We start from the raw sequence: 19,692 nt of genomic DNA, 5'->3' as shown, positions 1-19,692 counted from the left end.
AGGTGCCTCCCTCTGGAATGGCCTCCCTGCCCCTCCCAGACTTGAACCGGATCTCCGTAAGTTCTAGAAGCTTCTCAAGACCCTCCTTTTCTCTTCATCCTTCCTTCTCCCCCTCCCCTGCGAATGCCCCTGTTTTGCTTCTTGACTTGCTGCCTGGTTCATTCAGTCTTCAGGTCACCCCCCCCATTCCAGTCTACACCTGCACTGGTCTCCCCTGACACCCCATACCCCCCCTCCCCCAGCACCTTTGACATGCACTTGCCATTCCGGGCCCCTGCCCTGCACTTCCCTGACTGGGCCTGCACCCTTGTAGCCCTTCCAGCCCCTTACCTGCTACTTAGCTCGTGGACCTTCCTTCCCTTGCACTCTCTAACCCCGCCCCTTTACACTTCTCTTACTGCACTTGCAGGTTCTGAATGTCACAAGGCCTAGTGGGATCGTTTTTGTTTTGTCCTCCCTGTTCCCCCACCCTCTTGTTGTGTTGCTCCTCGAAACACAGTGTGTATAGGCGCATTATGAATGCCCAATAAATAAAAATAAGCACTTCCAATTACATAACGCCCATTCCGCTTTAAATCTCATTGAGATGTGCCCCAATGCTACTTTGTACCCTTCTCCAAAAACAGTGTCTGCTTTTTATATCATTTAATAGTTATAATTTAGCAGGGGTACGTTTTGTTCCTTTTGATCAACCTATTTATTGTCAACCTATGGAGACCCCCACTTCCCTAGACCACTGCTCCTACGAATAGGGGCAGTGATCAAGGGAGGTGGCACCATCAAAATGTAGTCTGTGTAACAACTACACACCAGCTGACCTCCAGGGTTAAAAGGTGTTCCTTATGCCGGTTGGTGTCGGCTAAATAGGCTCCTTTAGACTGCAAGCAGGAGCTAAAACAGCCCCCTGTTTTTTTATTACTGTATGTTTGATTTTGCGATGGAAGCACGATGAAGACAGGCCTCAAAATGTACACACTCGCCAATCATGTACACCGAGGAGGAATTTTATTGAGCTGAGAGTAATTGGGTGCATGTAGAGACCTCAACTCGTTCTCCATGCAGCACCATTTCATGTTGGTTATTCTTCACAAATGTTTTTTCAGCTTTTACCTTTTTCTCAAAGTGGAAAGCTTACCGTATCAACCTTTGTCAATGCCAACAGTTTTGGCTTTTGTGTAGGCATGGAATGAAAAAGGCACTTGCCAGGCAATGACGTAGGGTTATTAACTGCTCATTGATAGTAGCTGGTGCAAAACTGTGCGAGTACCCAGTATCTAGTAGCAGTGCTTGGCAAATGACTAATACACAAGACAAAACGGTTGGCTTTGCCAATGCTTGTTTTTTAACACACGGTAAGTCTTTTGTTTCTTAGCTCACTCATGGCACCACCATTTCTCTTATCTAAACTCAGTCTAAGTTTGGATAAGTGCAACTTTTTTGTAACTTCAAATCGGTATCCTCTCTCTATGCGATGCTATGTGTGCCTTTCTGTACCCTTTTTTGAGCATTAGCTTATGAGTTCTTGATCTAGGATGTGCTACACGTACTTTTATCTTATTGGCTACAGATGCGTGTTCTGCAGCTGTGCCGCAACTTGTATAACCCACTTATGGCTGCCATTGGTAAAATGTCTCGAGGTACCCATGGAAGAACATACCTACCCACATTGTGGACTGTGGCTCGGACCTTGTTTTCGAAATATATCTGCTTGATTAAATTACAAGTCTAGCGGAATGGTGCAGTATAAGCACAACTTAAACATTTCTAGAACATAGCTTCCCTCTGCCATGCACTGTCAGAAAGTTATCTACAAATGGCTCAAAACCCTCATTAATGATGAAAATGCTAAGGGTTCTATCTTTTCATTTGCTGGACGGTTCTACAAGATGATCCCAAGCTTAGTACTTGCTAGAAATAAGAGTGGGGTAAACTGATTTGCCCAGTGCCACATGGCTGATGGAATATGCAACTACTAACACCAGAATAAGCATTAGATCAGTGGGCAAAATGTGCAGTCGCCATTGGCTAGTGATAGTTGCCCCTTGGTGAGTAAGAAATGATGTGCTGTCTTTGGGTAGAATTGAGGTGGCGAATCACGTTTTATTTCTTGCTAGTAGCCTTCAACTTGACATTTGTACCCCTGATAAGACTATTGAATGGAAACGAGTTCAGATTCTTGGGAGATGTAGTGCTTCAACTCTTATAAACAAGGCACAACAAACAAAAGCGCCTTCGGAAAGTTCCAGACGGAAGGACTCCTATTTAGGTTGCTCTTCTGTGGACCACAAGGATGCTCTTCTGTGGACCACAAGGCCTCTCTGCATCTCTCTGCATCTCTCTGGTTTTAGGGCTTCCACCATTTTGCAGGTGTCCTAAATGTTTTCCCATTCACTGGGGGTTCTGCTTCGCTGTTACTTTTTCACCTATTCTGGTGCCTAGGGACCCCCCACTTTCAGCCCTTCTCTTTTTTAATGTGCATGAATAGCTTGTCCCAAATAAATAGTAATCACAAAACAAATTCTGTTTTATAGTTCAAACTTATTTTTACTTGCTTAGTCCATTAAAAAATCATTTAACTTCCAACTTTAACAAATAAGTAAAATCGAGTTTGAAAGCGAAGGATCGCTTTATTTGTGCTGTGTGGAACCCTTCTACCTGCCCCAATCGGCACTGCGAGCCGTTGCTCTTGCCGATATCATCCCCGCTTCCTGGAGGAGGCGGATCTGCGTGGGTCACGTGACGGCACACGTGACTACATTCTGCTATTAAAGCAGCTGCGAGCCACCCTTGCGGCGATAAGCCCTGTGGCGTCAAGTCCATCGGCTGTTGTGCGGCTGTTCGGCGGATGGTTATAAAAGTGAATTGCCCACCTAAGGTACTGTACGCAACCAGTGTTATCTTTCATTCCATACTTCTGAACCAAAACCTGTGATGAACTCGGGAATCTTTTGGATATCAAAGCGATTAACATCTAAGGTTGCCATTTTATAATTCTAAAGTTTACTTAGTGTTTTTCTCAAGAAAGTGTATTTTACTTTATGTTCACCTTAAGAACAGGCATGCCATCAGAGATAACTAGAGACTCAATGACTACTACATTACCTATCATGCCTAATACACTGGATTTAGCGTTGCTCCCTCAAACCCCCATTAACCAAAACCTGCCCACTTCACAGGAAAAAAGCAAAAGTCGAATTCGTACATCAAAAAAAACCATCTTTTTAACCCCAATTAACAAAAACCCAAATGACATACGCAATTTTTATGTAACAAAACCACAGGTTTTAATGATTTCTAATTTGACTGAGCCTACTTCCTCAGTATCGATTAGTGCAGATCCTGTACTATCTAATGGCGATGTGAATGATCTGATTCCTATATTAATTCCCAACCCAAACAATGAGGCTTCTGCTCCTCCTTTGAGCTCTTCCGTATCAGATCAAACTCTACTAACTGTACCCCATTCGCCGATTAGAATTATTAAACCTATGCGAATTTTCACTACTGTCTTAGAAGAGTCATCCTTTGACTCTAATGCGATGACAAACGAATGTCAAATTTCATTATTGGAGAATGTTACATTAGCATCAGTAATTATTGAAGACGTGGGACATGCCTCTAATAATATGTCTCTTTTTGCTTCCTCACAAAATTCTCCCGAATGTAGAGACCTTGAAAGTTCAAGAGTTTCGATCACGACTGATTATGCACAGGCTTGTTCCATGGATTCAACAAGACAAGATGAGGAGATCTCTTTTTTGCAACCTACCCCTCGTCGTTGCCAAACTTCTAATAAGAAACGACAACCAACTGATCTTTACCGAACCCTGTCTTATTAGAAGTTACTCTGGGGGCTATTAATACTACTATGGCTACTCTATTTAAGCTTTTTAATTCTTTGGATCAGAAGCTAGCTATCCAAACTGACAAATTAAATCATATAAGTGATTGGATGAAAGATACCTCACTTAAATGTTCTAAAGAGTTTTCTTTAGTAAAATTGGAACAAAGGATTGTACAGCTCGAATCCAACTGGTCATCTTATCAAGGCTCAAATGTACACTCAGGGCCATCTATTTTTCAGCGTATATCACACTTAGAGAGTATGATTCAAGATCCTCTAATAATTACGCCGGCTTTGCCAATGTTTACTAAAATAATTCGGCCTATTGAATGTGTTGACGAAATAGACACAGCAAAACCTAATGAATCTTGGATTAGTATTGATTCCCCTGTGAGAACTGCGGGTCAATCTATACCAAGTCAATCACGTGGAGACACCATCCAAAATGCACAAAAGGTGGGAGGTTCTTTGTTAAATAAGAGAAAAATTAAATTATCATCTAAACTTATACAAAGAAATAAAAAAGCTCTTTCAGAGTTAAAAAAAATACCGCAGATATCTCTTTCGTCAGATGTCACCATCTCTTCCTCATAGATCTGCTGCCTTGCCAGCTTTAGGCAATGAGATACCTAATAATGATTTTGTCGATATAACCGGCAATACGCGTGTTGATGGAGCTTTGCAAGACACTCCTCCTCCCTCTCATGTTGCTCCCTTTCACAGGATCCTATCAGAAGTTCCCAAGCCATCCCCCAAATATGATCCTTTGAATGAGCTGGTCTTTCTTTTAACATCTAAACCTGATAACATACCGACAACACAATCTTGCTCGAATGCACATACAAAACTAGTGGTCCAAAATGAGGTCGTTTCGACAGGTGCACCTAAGGTATCCCCTCCTATCGCTCCGATAGCGAAAGCAGAAGATCGTTTAACTGCTTTAAGAAAAGCAGTTGATTCCTATCTACTTAATAGAAGATCTGAAGTGCTACCTGAAGCTCCACATACCTTTGAACAGCCCCCTCATACACATAATGTTAATAAAAACCCACAAAATTAGGCTAGAGTTTTCAAAAACAGATCTGATAATTGTATGAAAACCATGCCTCTTTCTTCTAATATGCAGCACCATCGAGATCAATCTAAAGATAGAAATAGGTGTAACATGAATATACACAACGGCAGTAATAAACGCTATATAAACGACGATAGTGCTGCATTTTCAAAGAAACTTAACCAGTATCATACTCTGATCCTGAAATGTCGTGATGGGTCCTTCCCAAAATATGATTTATGTCGTGCTAGTGTCTTCAACATATTTGGAGACATAGAGGGACTAGAAGCCATTTCCTCATCAGATGTGGACCAAGTTGAGTTTCTTTGTGACAAGAACCTTTCCATCGTTAGGCTTTGGATAAAATCTGGTATTGTTCGTAATACACTATGGAATGCCAGAATGGAATTGTTTAATTTGGGTTTTTTGTTAGCCCAAGACTAAGCACGCCAGCAATCTAAGGAGACCGATGGAAATAAGTCTATTGGTGATATAAATTCCGAACCCTCATGTGTCTGCAATTATTGCATCAATCACTCATCATCAGATCCCAATGCAGGACCCAGTATATGTTCGTAACCACGAGTAACCATCTCCACCAATACTTTTTCTCTTGCTAGTTGGAATACTAGAGGTTACTCTCATTTGCAGTGGAATTTAGATAATGGTTTGAATAGTTATGATATTGTGGCCCTAAAAGAAACATGGTTACTAAACCTTCCCACATGGGACGATCATGAGATTAGTTTACTGCCAGCAGCACATGGTGGTAAAGGTAGACCCACAGCCGGGTTGTTAGTAGCAGTGAAAGTTAGCAGGGGATTGAAAATCTTCCCCTGGCAAACACCAAATAAATTCATCCAATTGGTTAAGATTCTTTTTAACTCACAGACATATGCACTTATTAATCTGTATAGAAACCCAGGAGGCATCACTGATGATAGTTTTTATGATGCTCTTTCCTGTATCTTTGAGCTTATCTCAAATCAAATTAATATTGCTGGAATATTGTTAATGGGTGATTTGAACTTTTCTTGTTTCTATTCTAATAAGAGGAATTGGATTCGAGAAGGTGCAAGATGGAATTCCTTTATGGAAGATCATGGTTTAAGGTTGATAAATGGTGCAATCACAGGTGATATTCCACCTATGAATACCTGGGAAAGAGGCTCCTATAAATCTACCATCGATTACATCTTCGTATCGAACTCCATATTTACGAACACTAGCAAATTTGAGATAATCAAACAAACATCTAGTGATCATCACCTCTTATCCTTACATTGGGCGGTAGAAAGTGGTGACCACACGAAAATTGCAGTCTACTATAAACATACTCTATCTGTTAATAATGGCAGAAATCGATTTAAATGGTCTGCTAACAAACTACTAGCCTTGAACGATGCAATTTTAAAAAATCAAAGCTCACCCAAGCCCAGTTCTTATATAGAAATTTTAAGCACCTTCGCGAATCTTTTTCCTGCTCATAGTAAACCAGTTAAAAGACATGCTCATGGCTTTGATCTAGCTCTGTGTGAACGAAAGAAAGCCTACAGAAGAGAGATCAGAATTTCTCAGAAATTACCATTAATTGATCGAAATAAGGCAGTCAAAACTGCTTCTTCGAGATATCGAAACTGGGTCCGAGCAAGGAGAGCTACTTTGTATCAAATAGATAGTGAATGTTTTCTATCAGCTTGCCGTGGCAAAAATTCAGCCCTAATATGGGAACTCCTGAATAAATGTAACATCTCATTCCAACCCCATGTGCAGCTTAACGGCGTATCTGAATCGATGTGGGTTACACATTTTTCATCTTTGTATAATGATCCCATGATGAACCATTATATCCACAATAGTAATGTTGTAAACAGTTGGTCTTTACACTATACAAAAATGACTATTCAAACCTTCATCAAAGCCTCTTCATCATCTAGAGCGGCAGGCTTAGATGGGCTGACTAATGTAATGCTCAAACAAAATATAACAGAGTGGTCATTAATTTTGAATAATATGTTCCAGCAGATACTACAAACTAAAAATATTCCGCACTCTTGGCGTTCTTCTGTAATCATTCCAGTCTATAAAAAAGGTGATCGAACGAACCCGAAAAATTATCGTCCAATAACGTTACTAGACGTACCGGGAAAATTTTTCTGTAGACTGGTGCTAAGAGATTTTAATGCTTGGACAAATAAAGTAAATCAACGTGACCCAGCACAGACTGGATTTGTGGCAGGGCTGGGCACGGGCATTAATTTAATTACTTTAAATGCTATAAAACAACAAGCAATATATAAGAAGCAAACCAGATATTTCGCGTTTGTAGATCTTCATTCCGCATTTGATTCGGTCTCCAGATCAAAACTTATAGATAAGTTAGTCAAAGCGGATTGCCCATCTACTCTTATTGACATTATTTTTGCCCTCCACTCACAAACCAAGGTTTATGTAAGGCTAAACTCTGAGGGGCTTCTATCAACCCCTATCCTAACGTTTAGAGGGCTGAAACAGGGGTGCATCTTGGCAGCTGCCTTATTTAATTTTTTTATTAACGATGTACAGGAAATCTTTCACAGAGTAATCGCTGATGCTCCTAAATTGAACAATGTAAAAATCTGTGCATTGTGGTATGCAGACGATCTTGTGTTGGTATCAAAAACCCCAAGTGGTTTAAACAATCTCCTGCTAGCTCTATGCTCTTATTTCAAAGAAAATGAACTTGTAGTAAACACGAGTAAAACACAAATCGTTGCATATGTTCCTAAAGGCTCACGCAAACACTTAATGAACTGGCAGATTGAGGGGATACCCTTAAAGACGGTACCAAATTATGTTTATTTGGGCCTGGTCTTTGAGGGCACCCCAACGATAGATTCGCAACTAAATAAAATTAAGCAGAAGCTAACCACAGCAATTTGTCAGACACGAGTAATCACTTCTAAATATGGTAAATTTTCCATCAAAGCGGCCATTATTTATTGGGACCAGAATGTTGTAGCAGCCGTCCTTTATGGTCTGGAAACACTAATTGTCCCCTTAGGGTTTTTGAATCTATTAGAAACCAAGTTTTGGCGTGCAATCTTAAATCTACCTCAATGTATTCCAGGAGTGTTAATAAGATACGAATTGGGGTTAATTTCTCTAAGTGCACTATATAACTGGCGCTTATGTGCCCTATTTTGCAAATGTTTACTATCTTCATATGATAACTCTACATTATCCACCATTTAAAGTTACCTAATCAATTCTACAGAAATGTTTCCGAAATACTGGACTATGAAAATTCTAACAATCATGGTACATGCCGACATTTCACTTAAACTTCTTATTGCTCACCCAGAGCTTGCGAAGAAGAACGTGTACATGATGGACTGGATTGACACCAGAACTTTGTGTCTAATTTATAAAGACTGTAACGCTCACCTGATTCCCACGGAGGCGCAGGTCGTGGCAGGAAGGTGTCTGTGACTCGAAAGGTGATGTGCAGGACTCGATGGGCTTCTGGGGTTGAACCTCTTCGCACTGTGTGACGGACTCGTAGGGTGAGGTTTCTGCAGATGAAAGAATATAGGGGTTAATGGTCTGGGTTGTTTAATGTCTCTCTTCCTCTCTCTCCCAAGCTTCTCCGTAGGGCCCCCAGGTCAACGTGCTCACCTTAGATAGGTGAATGCTGGACTCTCCATCTGCGTCTGATGCAGGGCGCTGTTGCCAGTTCCTTCACTGGTGAAACATAGGCCTCTTGGACTCAGAGGAACTTTACCGTCGTTAATCGCACGAGCGGTGAGTTTCCAGACACCTTTTTAGTCTTTATAGTCTTTAGGTGCAAGGCACGTTAACATTGAACAGGACTCCGTATGATGCTTTTCTCCCCTTTTGCTTGCAGGACTCATGAGGAAGATGAAATGAAATAAAGCGCCTGGAAATGTGTGAGTAAATGCAAGCACTCTAGCTGTTCTTTCCCTTGCAGCGTAGTTCGTGCTGAAGAGGCACCGGAGTATTTGCAGGCGTTCTATTGTGAAGAGCGCGAGGGGCGTAAGTAAATGCCTGTCTAATGTCTCTTCTTTTGTCTTTCAGAAGCTTGTTTGCAGCGCCGGAGTCCGCGGAAGGGCCGTAAGTAAATACAATGCTTTTATCTCCGCAGGTGGCGATGCAGCGTGAAGAATTCCAGAGTTCACGGAGTGCCGGTAAGTAATGACAATGCTTTTGTCTTCACAGGCAAAAGTACAGCGTGCCGAAATGACCGCAGCCGATGGATCAGGTGAGTAAGCACTGCGAGTTAAGACTGCCTTGCTAACCTGCTGTTTCTTGTCTCTGCAGATGCTGCTGTCGACTGGATACAGGAATGGTGAGTATGATTCTTGCAGATTGAGGAAGAAAGGCTGGAACAGACTCGGTGAGCGTTCTGCTGCAGATGCAGAATAACGCGAAGCAAGTTTCATCCATCGGGTGTGGTTTAAATAGCCTTGGAGTGATGAGGCGTCTTCCTCCACGGCCCCGCCTAGGTAAGAAAAGAGTTCCAGTTCCAGAAGCTTTCCCCATGCTGAATCCAGGGAATGGAGCTGCCCCACCCAGGTAAGAAAGTAGTTCTTGTTTACAGAGGATTTCTAAGTGGCTGGTAAGTAAGCATCATGGTCTGCTGCAGGTAAGTCCACCCAAACATCTGCACACATATTATGAGCCCGGCGCTTCCAGTGCCGGGACCGATGATTCTGATGAGCCTGGTGCCACCGGCGCCAGGACAAGGTCCAAAAGGTCCCCGTGGGGACCGGCTGGTGCCTAGGATTAGGATTAGGATTAGGGTTAGGGTTAGGGGCCTGCTTCCAAGGACGTTGGGCTGGTCCTGGCTCCTTGGAAGCAGTGATCATGACAAAGACTTTGACCCTATAATCTTTGGTCCAAAACGCTATAAAACCATTGTGTCCTATTTACGTTTAGCACCATCTGCTGCTTTAAGATCTGCTATTCTTCCGTTAAGGTTTAACATCTGGCCCACCCGCGAGGTCAAAACAAGAAGGAAACAAATTGCCTCTGACCTTAACTGGTGTCGGTTCTGTAAAAATGTTATGATTGTGGAATCTCTTCAACACTTAATACTGGAATGTCCTGCACTTAGTACCCTAAGAAAATTGCACTTTGTTAACCATTTTGCATACCTTGCACAACTCGATCCAAAAAATAGATGGGTCGCCTTGGCTGCTACTGAATGTATGAGTATAAGAATTGCAACGATTCATTTTTTACAGGCCTTGAACCTAGAATGATGATGATTGTACAATATGAATTTATATAGTTGTTTTATTTAGATTTTATGCTTATGAATTTTCTAATCTGTATAAATTGAAAAAGTTGATGTAATTTCAACTATATTCAATAATAAATAAAAAAAAAATAAGTAAAATACTCCTACTTCAAAATCTTATGTGGAGCACTGCCCACTTCGTTCTTTTACTGTGGGATATGTTGCCCTTTTCGCCCTTAGATGCCCAGGCATATGGTGTGTTGCTCACTAATGTACACCCAGGGATTTATTGGGCTGCTCGCTTTCCCAGGGATATAGTTAAAAAAACAAAAAAGTTAAAGGAAAGCCATAGCCTAAGACTAAGTACATAGTATGGTGTTGAGGCAGGCTTTGCCTGTCATTGATATCCACTGTTTTCATTATAGCGCTAAATGCAACTTTCCGTGGATTGCAGGGCTGCTAATGGCACTCAAGCCAGGATAGACCAAGCGCAGCATTCCAGCCCTGCATGGCCATTAAAGCACTTGTTATCGCTATTGGCACTCGGAGCCACCATCTGCGTTTTTTTTTTTATTTGAATAAAGTGAACCAGGCTTTGTGCAATTATTGTTTCCCTTAAAAAGAAATTGGCTATATGCCCGCGATGGGAAATAACTATTTCCAAAAACTGACAGTGAGCCAGGAGGTGCTCATGTGAGTGGACAGGGGTAAATGGGGACAGTCTTCGAGTAGTGGTCCTCCAGTGGAGATTGTCTGGAGCACTTTGTTTAGGGACTGGGTGAAGTTTGGGCAGAGGCACAACGGGCTGCCATAAAAGGTGGCCAGCTACTTGTAGATTCTGGATTGGCCAGCTGTCTCCAGCAGGTGCTGATACATATAATGCAATACATGGCAGAGCAAGGCGAGCTCTGGAGGCTAACTGTAGTGTATGGTATTGCAGTAGATCTATAGATGAACAGACTTAATGGAAGTATTGATCGCTGCTTTGCGTAAACATCTAGTCAGCTTTGTCTATTCATTATGTAAGAGGTAAGAAGGTAAGAGACTAAGCAGAGTGGATTATGTAGCAGGCAGAGAATTGGGCAAATTAGGTGCAATATTGTAATTTACTGCAATCTCCCCTTCAAGGTAGCTGGTATAAAGCAACAGGGTGATGCGATAGAATGCCAAGTGGTTTGGGATCAGCTCATGAGTTGAGCACCAGTTGCACAGATGTATTGTGAGGGGTCAGAAATGCAAGACGGATACAAAGGTACAGTTTATTCAAAGTTTTATTCAAAACATTCCCATATCTAAGCTACCAAACTTAAACTAAAGAAAAATGACCTAGTGCCCAAAATACCTCTGGCCCTCACACTAATATACACCATCAAATTATGCAAGGAAAATATGGCTGACTTTTGGTTCAACAAAATAATTTTGTAATTCAAACTCAAATGTTCTTGCAAGTATTCCTTACAACCAGATTTGTATTCCCTTCTCCTGGATCAATTCAGGAATACTCTAAGATAGTTCTGTTTCAACAAAGTTCAGTTCAAAGAATTCAAAGTCTTTTCCAACCACAAAATCTTCCTTAGAGATGCAACAAATGTTTTTTTTCACCACAGATGGTTGATAGTCTAAACAACTCAATATCATCCACAATATCTCTCTCTGGCAAGGGAAATAACTTTCTCCCTGAAAACACATGTTCCAAAACCAAATGAAACTTTTCTGTAATCTCATAGGATCAAGGGTTTCTCCTGGATACCTTGCGATTAGTTTGATATTTCAAAAAAGTGGATTAACCACACACTTTCTTTTAACCGTCCGTTTTTAAGTGCAATTTTTATTCATTTATCTATTTTTTCATGTGGACTCATAGTCCCAATTTGTAGTCAGCCGACATGTACTTGACCGCGTGGGTCTTTATCAAGGCTGATATATAGTTAAAAAGGTTACACACATGTGCACGTGGTTTGTGTGGGTGACAATTGTGACATGGTGCATGTGTTTTAATTTCAGGTGAGTGGTATAGTTAAAAAAGTGACAGTTTGTGTTCTGTAAGGATATTTGGCGTGTTACAGCACAGAGTACAGCACTACTGCACAGGTAGCAATTTTTTTGATGCAGCACCACCACATGGGTGTGGTGCATTGCTATATGTGTTGCCAGAGTAACATGGACATATAAGTAAAGACAGGCTATTCAGTCAAAAACGATTTTTACATATAAGATGCAAATCTATTTTTACAGTTAAAAACACATGTGCACATTCAAAAATGCACACTATTTTTCACCTGAAATGCCTATGGTGCAAGAGACACATTTGAAAATTAATAACTAACCTTATTAATAACTAACCCGACTACTAAAACTGCATTTAACATAACCCACTAATAAAAATGTGTCTCTACTGCAGAATTAGGCCTACTCTGAAAGTGAACTTTTAAACGCACATTCATTTTTTTTTTTCTCTGCTGCTCTGTCCACATAACTGCAGGAAGCAAAGAGCTCGAAGGAACAGGAAATCAGTTGGTTACACATTTTTACTGTAGAAATGAGCCATTGTGTAGTGAGGGAGGAGATGACATGATTGATTCTGATTGGAGCAGCGTCATAGCAAGTATCATGCTAGAGGCTGTGATTAGAGTTTTGCTGGGGAAGCTTGAGGAGAGGGGGAGGACAATCGAGATCTTGCAGAGCTGGGAGAAGGACCCGTTTCCTGGCTGAAGCATTCCTGCTGCAAAAGCTGAGAATTCCAGGCAATAACCCCGGTTTGAGAACGACAGACGCTTGTTTTCACTGGGGTTAATCTTCAAGGGAGCCAAATTCAGAAAGAGAATAGCCGGAGAAAACTCCTGCTGAACAGATAAGGTAATTACAGAAGTGTGGGAGCTGTGCGAAACTGTTCAGTCAGTGTATTCGAGGGAGTCCCAGTCCCTTATCAGCATATGTAATGTTACCAATTGAATATATTCTCGCAGTTCTCTGTTCATTTTATCACAAATAATGTTGTACCATTTCATTTATTTCTGTAAAAAAGGGTTAAACTGTGTTTAAAGGAAATTTCTATAATACAAAAATATCTGAAAACAGATAGCTAGTGTGTATTATTTCTCTCTTTCATTTTGCATGGGAAAAGGTTTAAACGTGGGTAGATTTTTAAACAGTGCAATTGTCATTTTAAAGCAGATGTGTGCATGATTATATTCAGCATGGACAGTTGTGAGTGACTGTTTGTACCATAGCTTGTTGGAGGTACATGAGCCAACGGGAAGAGAGACTCTCTGGACATAGTTCCATACCGTATATAAGGTAGTGGAAATTACCACAAAAATACCACAATAGCCCATGGTGGCACACAACACTAACGCTGAAAATGTGGTATCCCTAAAATGTAGGCCTCTCTAGTGATCAAGAACAATCTAGATAAAAAACAAGGGATGTTGGATATTGGGGCCACAAATAAACCAACCACGCAAATTATCGCGTACATTATCTAAATAGGTCTGCATTCTGAAATAATGCAATGTATTATTGTTATGTGTGATCCAATATGAATACAGAGAGTGATTATTGCTAAAGGTATTTTGGCGGTAAGAAAATACCGCAAAGCCCCAAATATCCACAAAATACCCAACATATTTATGGTGCGTTGCAGGCCGGGAAAGTGATCATAGAGTACCTACTGGGCGTGGCAAGCGTGTCTCACACTGCCATTTGCACATTAAAGGGAACCCATTTTATAATAGCAGTGTGCCACTAAAAACGAATTTCAGAATGTCACAAAGGGAAACCACATTTTCAGACCTAGTGCAATATTTAGAGGCAAAGTTGTTTGCACATGGGACGTGGTCATCGAACAGCACCTTAGAATGGCGTGACCGCATTCAGGGTGAGGTGCAGAAAGAAAAACTAGACAATATTTTTGCAGAAGGCAGCATAATTCAGGTCTGCCTTACAAGATTATTGAATGCAGCCGATAAAAGTGCAGAGAAAGACTGTTTAATACGGCTATGCGGCAAAATATGGTTTATTTCGAATAAGTCCCTGCGAATGCAGGAGAAGGATACCCAGCTAATTAACAGGTTAAAGACTGAATTAGATGGGGCAAGTAAAAATCAGGAAATGTTAAGAGCAGAATTGGATGTATGCCAAAAAGACATGCAATTAAAATGCAGAGACTTTGATGCTCAGTTATCCAAAAGCAAGAAACAATTTGAGGATAGTGAGCAAGAATTGGTACACTTAAAAGCCTTAGTGGACCACATTAGACAGGATAAAGATGAGGTTGTTTCAGAAATGCAGATTTTACAAAAAGAACATTGTGAAAAAGAATGTGATCTCCAGAGTGCAGAACAAGAAATGATTAAAATGATTCAAGAAAGAGACAGGAGAAATAAAGAGTTCAATGAATGCCAAATGCAAACGTGCGACATGCAGGAGGTGATTAATAAGATGAGTGATGAAAACAACTATTTGCAAAATGAAGCAAACAGACTCCTTAAAAAGTGTAAGGACTTAGTACAGCAAATGTGCATTCCCAGGTCCCAGGAGAGGCGGCAGGGTACCACATTCAATGGAGTGGAGGTGAATTCTAGCTCTGCCCAAAGAGCTAGTGCTCCAGTGACTGGGCCGGTGACTGAACTTGGTTGCAGCGCCCTTGGGGGATTTGATACTCCCATTGGGGGCAGCCACCAATCTCATACACCTGAAAACAGGATTGAATCACAAAATAGTGCAATTCCATGCATTGCAACAAGTAGCCCCATAAAAATAATGAAATCCATTAAAGCCCTGATCAAACCATTTAAAAAGGGTGGTGAATGATGCATTGAGGATCACTTAGAAGCGGTGCATGACATTTTTTTTTTTTTTCATAAAATACTTTTTATTGTTTTATAAATTACAAACAAAACACAACCAAAATACTTAATTCACCCTTAGTCATTGTGATTAAACACACATGTATACATTTTCCCCGGCATTCGACCTGTCTTTGCGTACATTATACAGCTATCATGAGTTCGTTTCGATCACTTATCTGAGTTCATTGCTTGGCATTCGGTGTCTAATGGCTTCTTTATCAGCCTTCAGTTGTCCTGCCACCTTTGCCATATCTTGGTCGCTTTTTCTGGGCATCCCCTCGTAGTATACACTCTTATTTCCATTGGCACACATCCATCTACATCCGTTATCCATTTTTCGTACCTGGGTGGAGTGGGTGAGCCCCACAATTGAGCAATGTTTCTCTTGGCGAGACTTGTGGCTGTTGCAAACATGAGTTTTTCGAATCTTGATAATTCAATCTCCGCATCCATCCCTAGTATTAGGAGTTTGGGGTCCATTGGGATTTCGCGGCCAAGCACTGTTGATAGCCTATCACAGCATCGTTGCCAAAAGTCTTGTATGTGCGGACATTCCCACAAAGTGTGAAAGAAGGTTCCTCTCTGTTGGTGGCATCTTAGACAGTTGGGATCCGCCGCTCTCCCCCATTGGTGTAGGTCGTCCCTAGGGTAGTATATTCTATGTAGAATTTTTAGTTGAACCAGTCTAATTCTGGCTGAGATTGTCGATTCTCGGGGGTACATAAGAGCCACTGTCCAGTCTTCTGGTTGTATTTGGCCCACATCTTTTTCCCACTTCTCTTTGAGTCTTGTGAGCTCCTTTGTGGCAAACGAGTTGATGGCGTTGTACATTGTGGATGTTACTTTGTGATCGATTCGATCCATCACAATGTTCCTCTCTATCGGGGTGCATTCTGGCATATTTGGAATGTCTATTTCACTCGCCGTGAGAGCATGTCTCATCTGCAGGTAGTGGAAGTGTTCTGTGGTGGGGAGATCAAATTCTTCTCTTAGGACTTGAAAGGTCTTAATTTCTCCATCCCGTATCATGTGTTCCAATGTCTCTATCCCCTTCTCCTCCCAGGATATCCACTTGGGAATTGCTTTAAGTTCTGGAAGATTTTTATTATGCCATAGGGGTTGTTTTAATGTGACTTTCCCTTCCCATCCCAGGTGTTTATGTGTGTCTGTCCATATCTGTGTTCTCTGAGCAGTCATTGTGGGTGTGACTTGTCTTGTTGTTTTTAGGTAGAGGCTTTCTAGCGGGGTGATCCCATGGTTTGCCTGGGTGTCTTCTCTATTATGTGGTAGCATTGGGTCGCCATGTAATATGTCATTCACTACTGACATTTGGGCTGCCCAGTAGTACATTTGTAGGTGTGGGAGGCCGATTCCCCCTTCCCATATCGAGCGGTGTAATGTTTGTAGCGCAATTCGGGGATGCCCCCCTCCCCATAGCAGTGTCCTAAGTGATTCCTCTATTTTGCGAAATTCTACTTTCGGTATGTATAATGGTGCGTTCTGCAGGACATATAGGAACCGGGGGAGGGCCAACATCTTGAATAGGGCAGCTCTCCCTAGCAGGGTGAGCGGAAGGTTCATCCAGTGTCTTACGTCATTTACGAGCCTGTCCCTCACTGGGTGCAGATTTTTCTCTATGTATTGTGTTAGGTCTGTGGTGATTTGTATCCCTAGGTATTGGAACTGCTCTCTCTCCGTCTTAAATAGGCAAGTATCTAAGGTTGCTGCATCTAGACCTTTAATCGGAAACAGCAGGGATTTGTCATAATTTACTTTTAACCCACTGAAGTTTCCATAAGTGTTCAGTATATTCATAACGATGGGGCAGGATGCCACTGGATTACTTAGGTAGATGAGGAGGTCATCTGCATATAAGGATACCTTGTCCTCCCAGTTTTGTGCCCAGTGGAACCCCTTCCAATTTGTGGAGTCCCTTAGCATTATTGCGAGCGGTTCTATTGCGAGTGCAAATAACATCGCAGAGAGGGGACATCCCTGTCTAGTACCCTTCCCCAGTGCTATGGTACGTGAGGACCAGCCATTGACTCTAATTTCTGCCTTCGGTGCATTGTATAAGAGTTTAACCCAATTCGTAAAATGCTCTCCAAATCCCATTCTGTCCATAATGAGCCATAGGCCCTCCCAGTGGATCGAGTCGAAGGCCTTCTCAAAATCAATAGTGAGCAGGGCGAGTGGGTCCTGTAGGGTGGAGGATTTTTCAATGGCAGCGTGGAGTCTATGAATGTTCATTCGTGTGGATCTTTGCGGCATGAAGCCGCATTGGTCCGGGTGGACCAAGGAAGTTATTACCTTCTGCAATCTGTTGGCCAGTATTTTCGCCAGAGTTTTAGCTTCAGTATTAATTAGAGAGATTGGTCGATACGAGCTGCAGGTATCTGGGGGTTTGCCTTTTTTGTGTATCACTACTATATTAGCTTTCCTTAGGTCCGGTGGTAGTATGCCTTTTTCTTTCGCCTGTAGGAACATTTTGAGCATGTGTGGTGCCACTTCTTCTGTGCCGATTTTTTTCCATGTTTCCACTGGTAGGCCGTTAGGTCCTGGGGTTTTCCCATTCTGAAGTTGGGAGATGGCAGTCATTAGTTCTTCCTCCGTTATTTCAGCCTCGAGTTCCATCTTTTGGGTTTCGTTCAATGGTGGGATGGTCACTGCGTCCAATATGTTGGGATCTATTTGGTTCGTCGGTGGGGCGTATAGCTTTTCATAGTAGGTTGCAAAGGCCTCTGCGATACCTGCGTCCGTTGAGGCCCATTCAGTGTCCGAGATTCTTATTCTGCGTACCTGTGGGTGGCCCTCCTCTCTCTTTTCTAACCATGCCAGCATTTTGCTAGCTTTGTCTCCTGTTTCGTATATTTTTGCGCGCATAGTTCTGTGTGCTTGTTTCGCGCATGTTAGCGCAACATTGTGTAGCTTTCTTTGTGCCCTTTGGAGGGCTAGGTTGTCTTCTTCCGCACCGGAGCTAATAAAGTTTTCCTCTGCTTGCCTCACCTCTACCTCTGCTTCTGTTACTTCTCGTCGGTGTGCTTTTTTGTGTGCTGTGGTCCAGCTCAAAATTTCACCTCTTAGGGTCGCCTTGTATGCCTCCCATACTATTCCAGGATCATCCACGGAATCTTGGTTTAGTTCAAAATACATTTTAGTTGCTTCTTGGAGTTTCTTTGTGAGTTCCGGGAATCCTAGATAGAATGTATTCAGTCGCCAATTCGGTGGAGGACGAGGTCTTTCTGTCTCGAGCGTCATTGTGAGTGGGGAATGATCCGATATTCCTCGGGGTTGCAGAGTTGCCTCAGTTATTTTATGCATATTCTCTCCAGGGAGGAGAAAGTAGTCTATCCTGGACATCGATCCATGTGCACCCGAATGGAAAGAGAATTGCCTCTCTTCTGGATGAAGGTCCCTCCATGCGTCTTTCAGGCCCAGTGCTGATGCAAAGTTCGCCAGTTTGGTCGGCAGTGACGGATTTCTCCCTCTTTGGTGTGTGCGGTCCTCAACAGTGTTCATCACATCATTAAAGTCTCCGCCCACCACCAGCACATCCGCTGGATTGTCTGTTATTATAGGCGTGATTTCCTCCAGTAGAGGGGCCATTAGTGCTGGGGGTGAGTAGATTGCCATTGTCGCTATGGTTTGGTTCCATAGTATACCTTGCACATACACAAATCTGCCCCCCGGGTCTTGAATTATTTTTGTTACATCTATCGGGGTTCTTTTATGTATCAGGATTAACACTCCTCTCGAGCCCATCGAGAAGCCCGCGTGGACCGCTGTTTTATATTTCGTTCTCTTGAAGAATTGGCAGTTCGTGCCCACCAGGTGTGTTTCAGTCAGCATTACTATATCTGGCTCATGTCGGTTTATATATTGTGTTACTAGTCTTCTCTTTATACTATTTCCTAGACCATTCACATTCCAAGTCATGAAGGCAAGTTTTTTTCCCTTATGTGCGTCCGTAGCCATTATTCACCGAGTTTCTTGGTGTATGCAGATGATTGACTTTTGTGATCTTCATATATTGCCTGTACGTAGTGGCCTTGATAGGCCAGGTGTCATTTGGATACATGTGTGACTCTTGGTTCCCCCTCCCCATACTCCTTCCCCAACTGAAGCATCTGTCGCCCGTTAAACAAAACATTTAACTTAACTAACTAACTATTTTCCTAGTGCTTAGGTCTCTGTAGTCCAAGAGTACCTTCGAGTGCACTTCCTGCTGTGGGGGTTTGTGCTGTGTTGGTCTTCGGGCCGCCAGCTTTAATGCTCGGTGCTGCTTATGGTGGGCCGATTACGTTTTATGTTTGTCATGTGCTTTGTCATTTTATGCCTTCTGCTGCAGTTATTCATCATCTCTTTGGGGCATCGCTTCCTGTTCTTGGTAGTCCGGTCTATCCGGTGGTTCATTCCGGCGTGGTCTGTTCCTTCTCGTTTCTTGTCTTCTATGTGGGTTCCATTCCCCCTTCAGATTTCTTTCAGCCCAGGTCCATGCCTCTTTGGGATCAGTAAAATGTATTGTGGTGCCGTTATGGTATATTTTCAGTTGTGCAGGGAACAGGAGGCCATATTTTACATTTTGTGTCTGAAGTCGCCTTTTGAGGGGGTCAAACGATTGTCTCATCTTTTGCACTTCCCTAGTGAAGTCTGGAAAGAAGCCGATCCTGGAGCCATTGTATGTTATTTCTCTTTTTGTTCT

General features: G+C 42.2%; 1 protein-coding gene across 1 annotated transcript in view; it reads left to right on the top strand.

Annotated features, from left to right (window-relative positions):
* The window catches only part of GBA2 (glucosylceramidase beta 2), a 470,157-nt gene that overhangs the window by 13,748 nt on the left and 436,717 nt on the right, over window positions 1-19,692 (top strand). The window lies entirely within an intron of this gene.

This window comes from Ambystoma mexicanum, chromosome 6p (assembly GCF_040938575.1).
Source record: "Ambystoma mexicanum isolate Mex_15411 chromosome 6p, UKY_AmexF1_1, whole genome shotgun sequence".
Lineage (NCBI taxonomy): Eukaryota > Metazoa > Chordata > Amphibia > Caudata > Ambystomatidae > Ambystoma > Ambystoma mexicanum.
The sequence above is the reverse complement of the archived record's forward strand: the minus strand, read 5'-3'. Positions and strand labels throughout refer to the sequence as shown.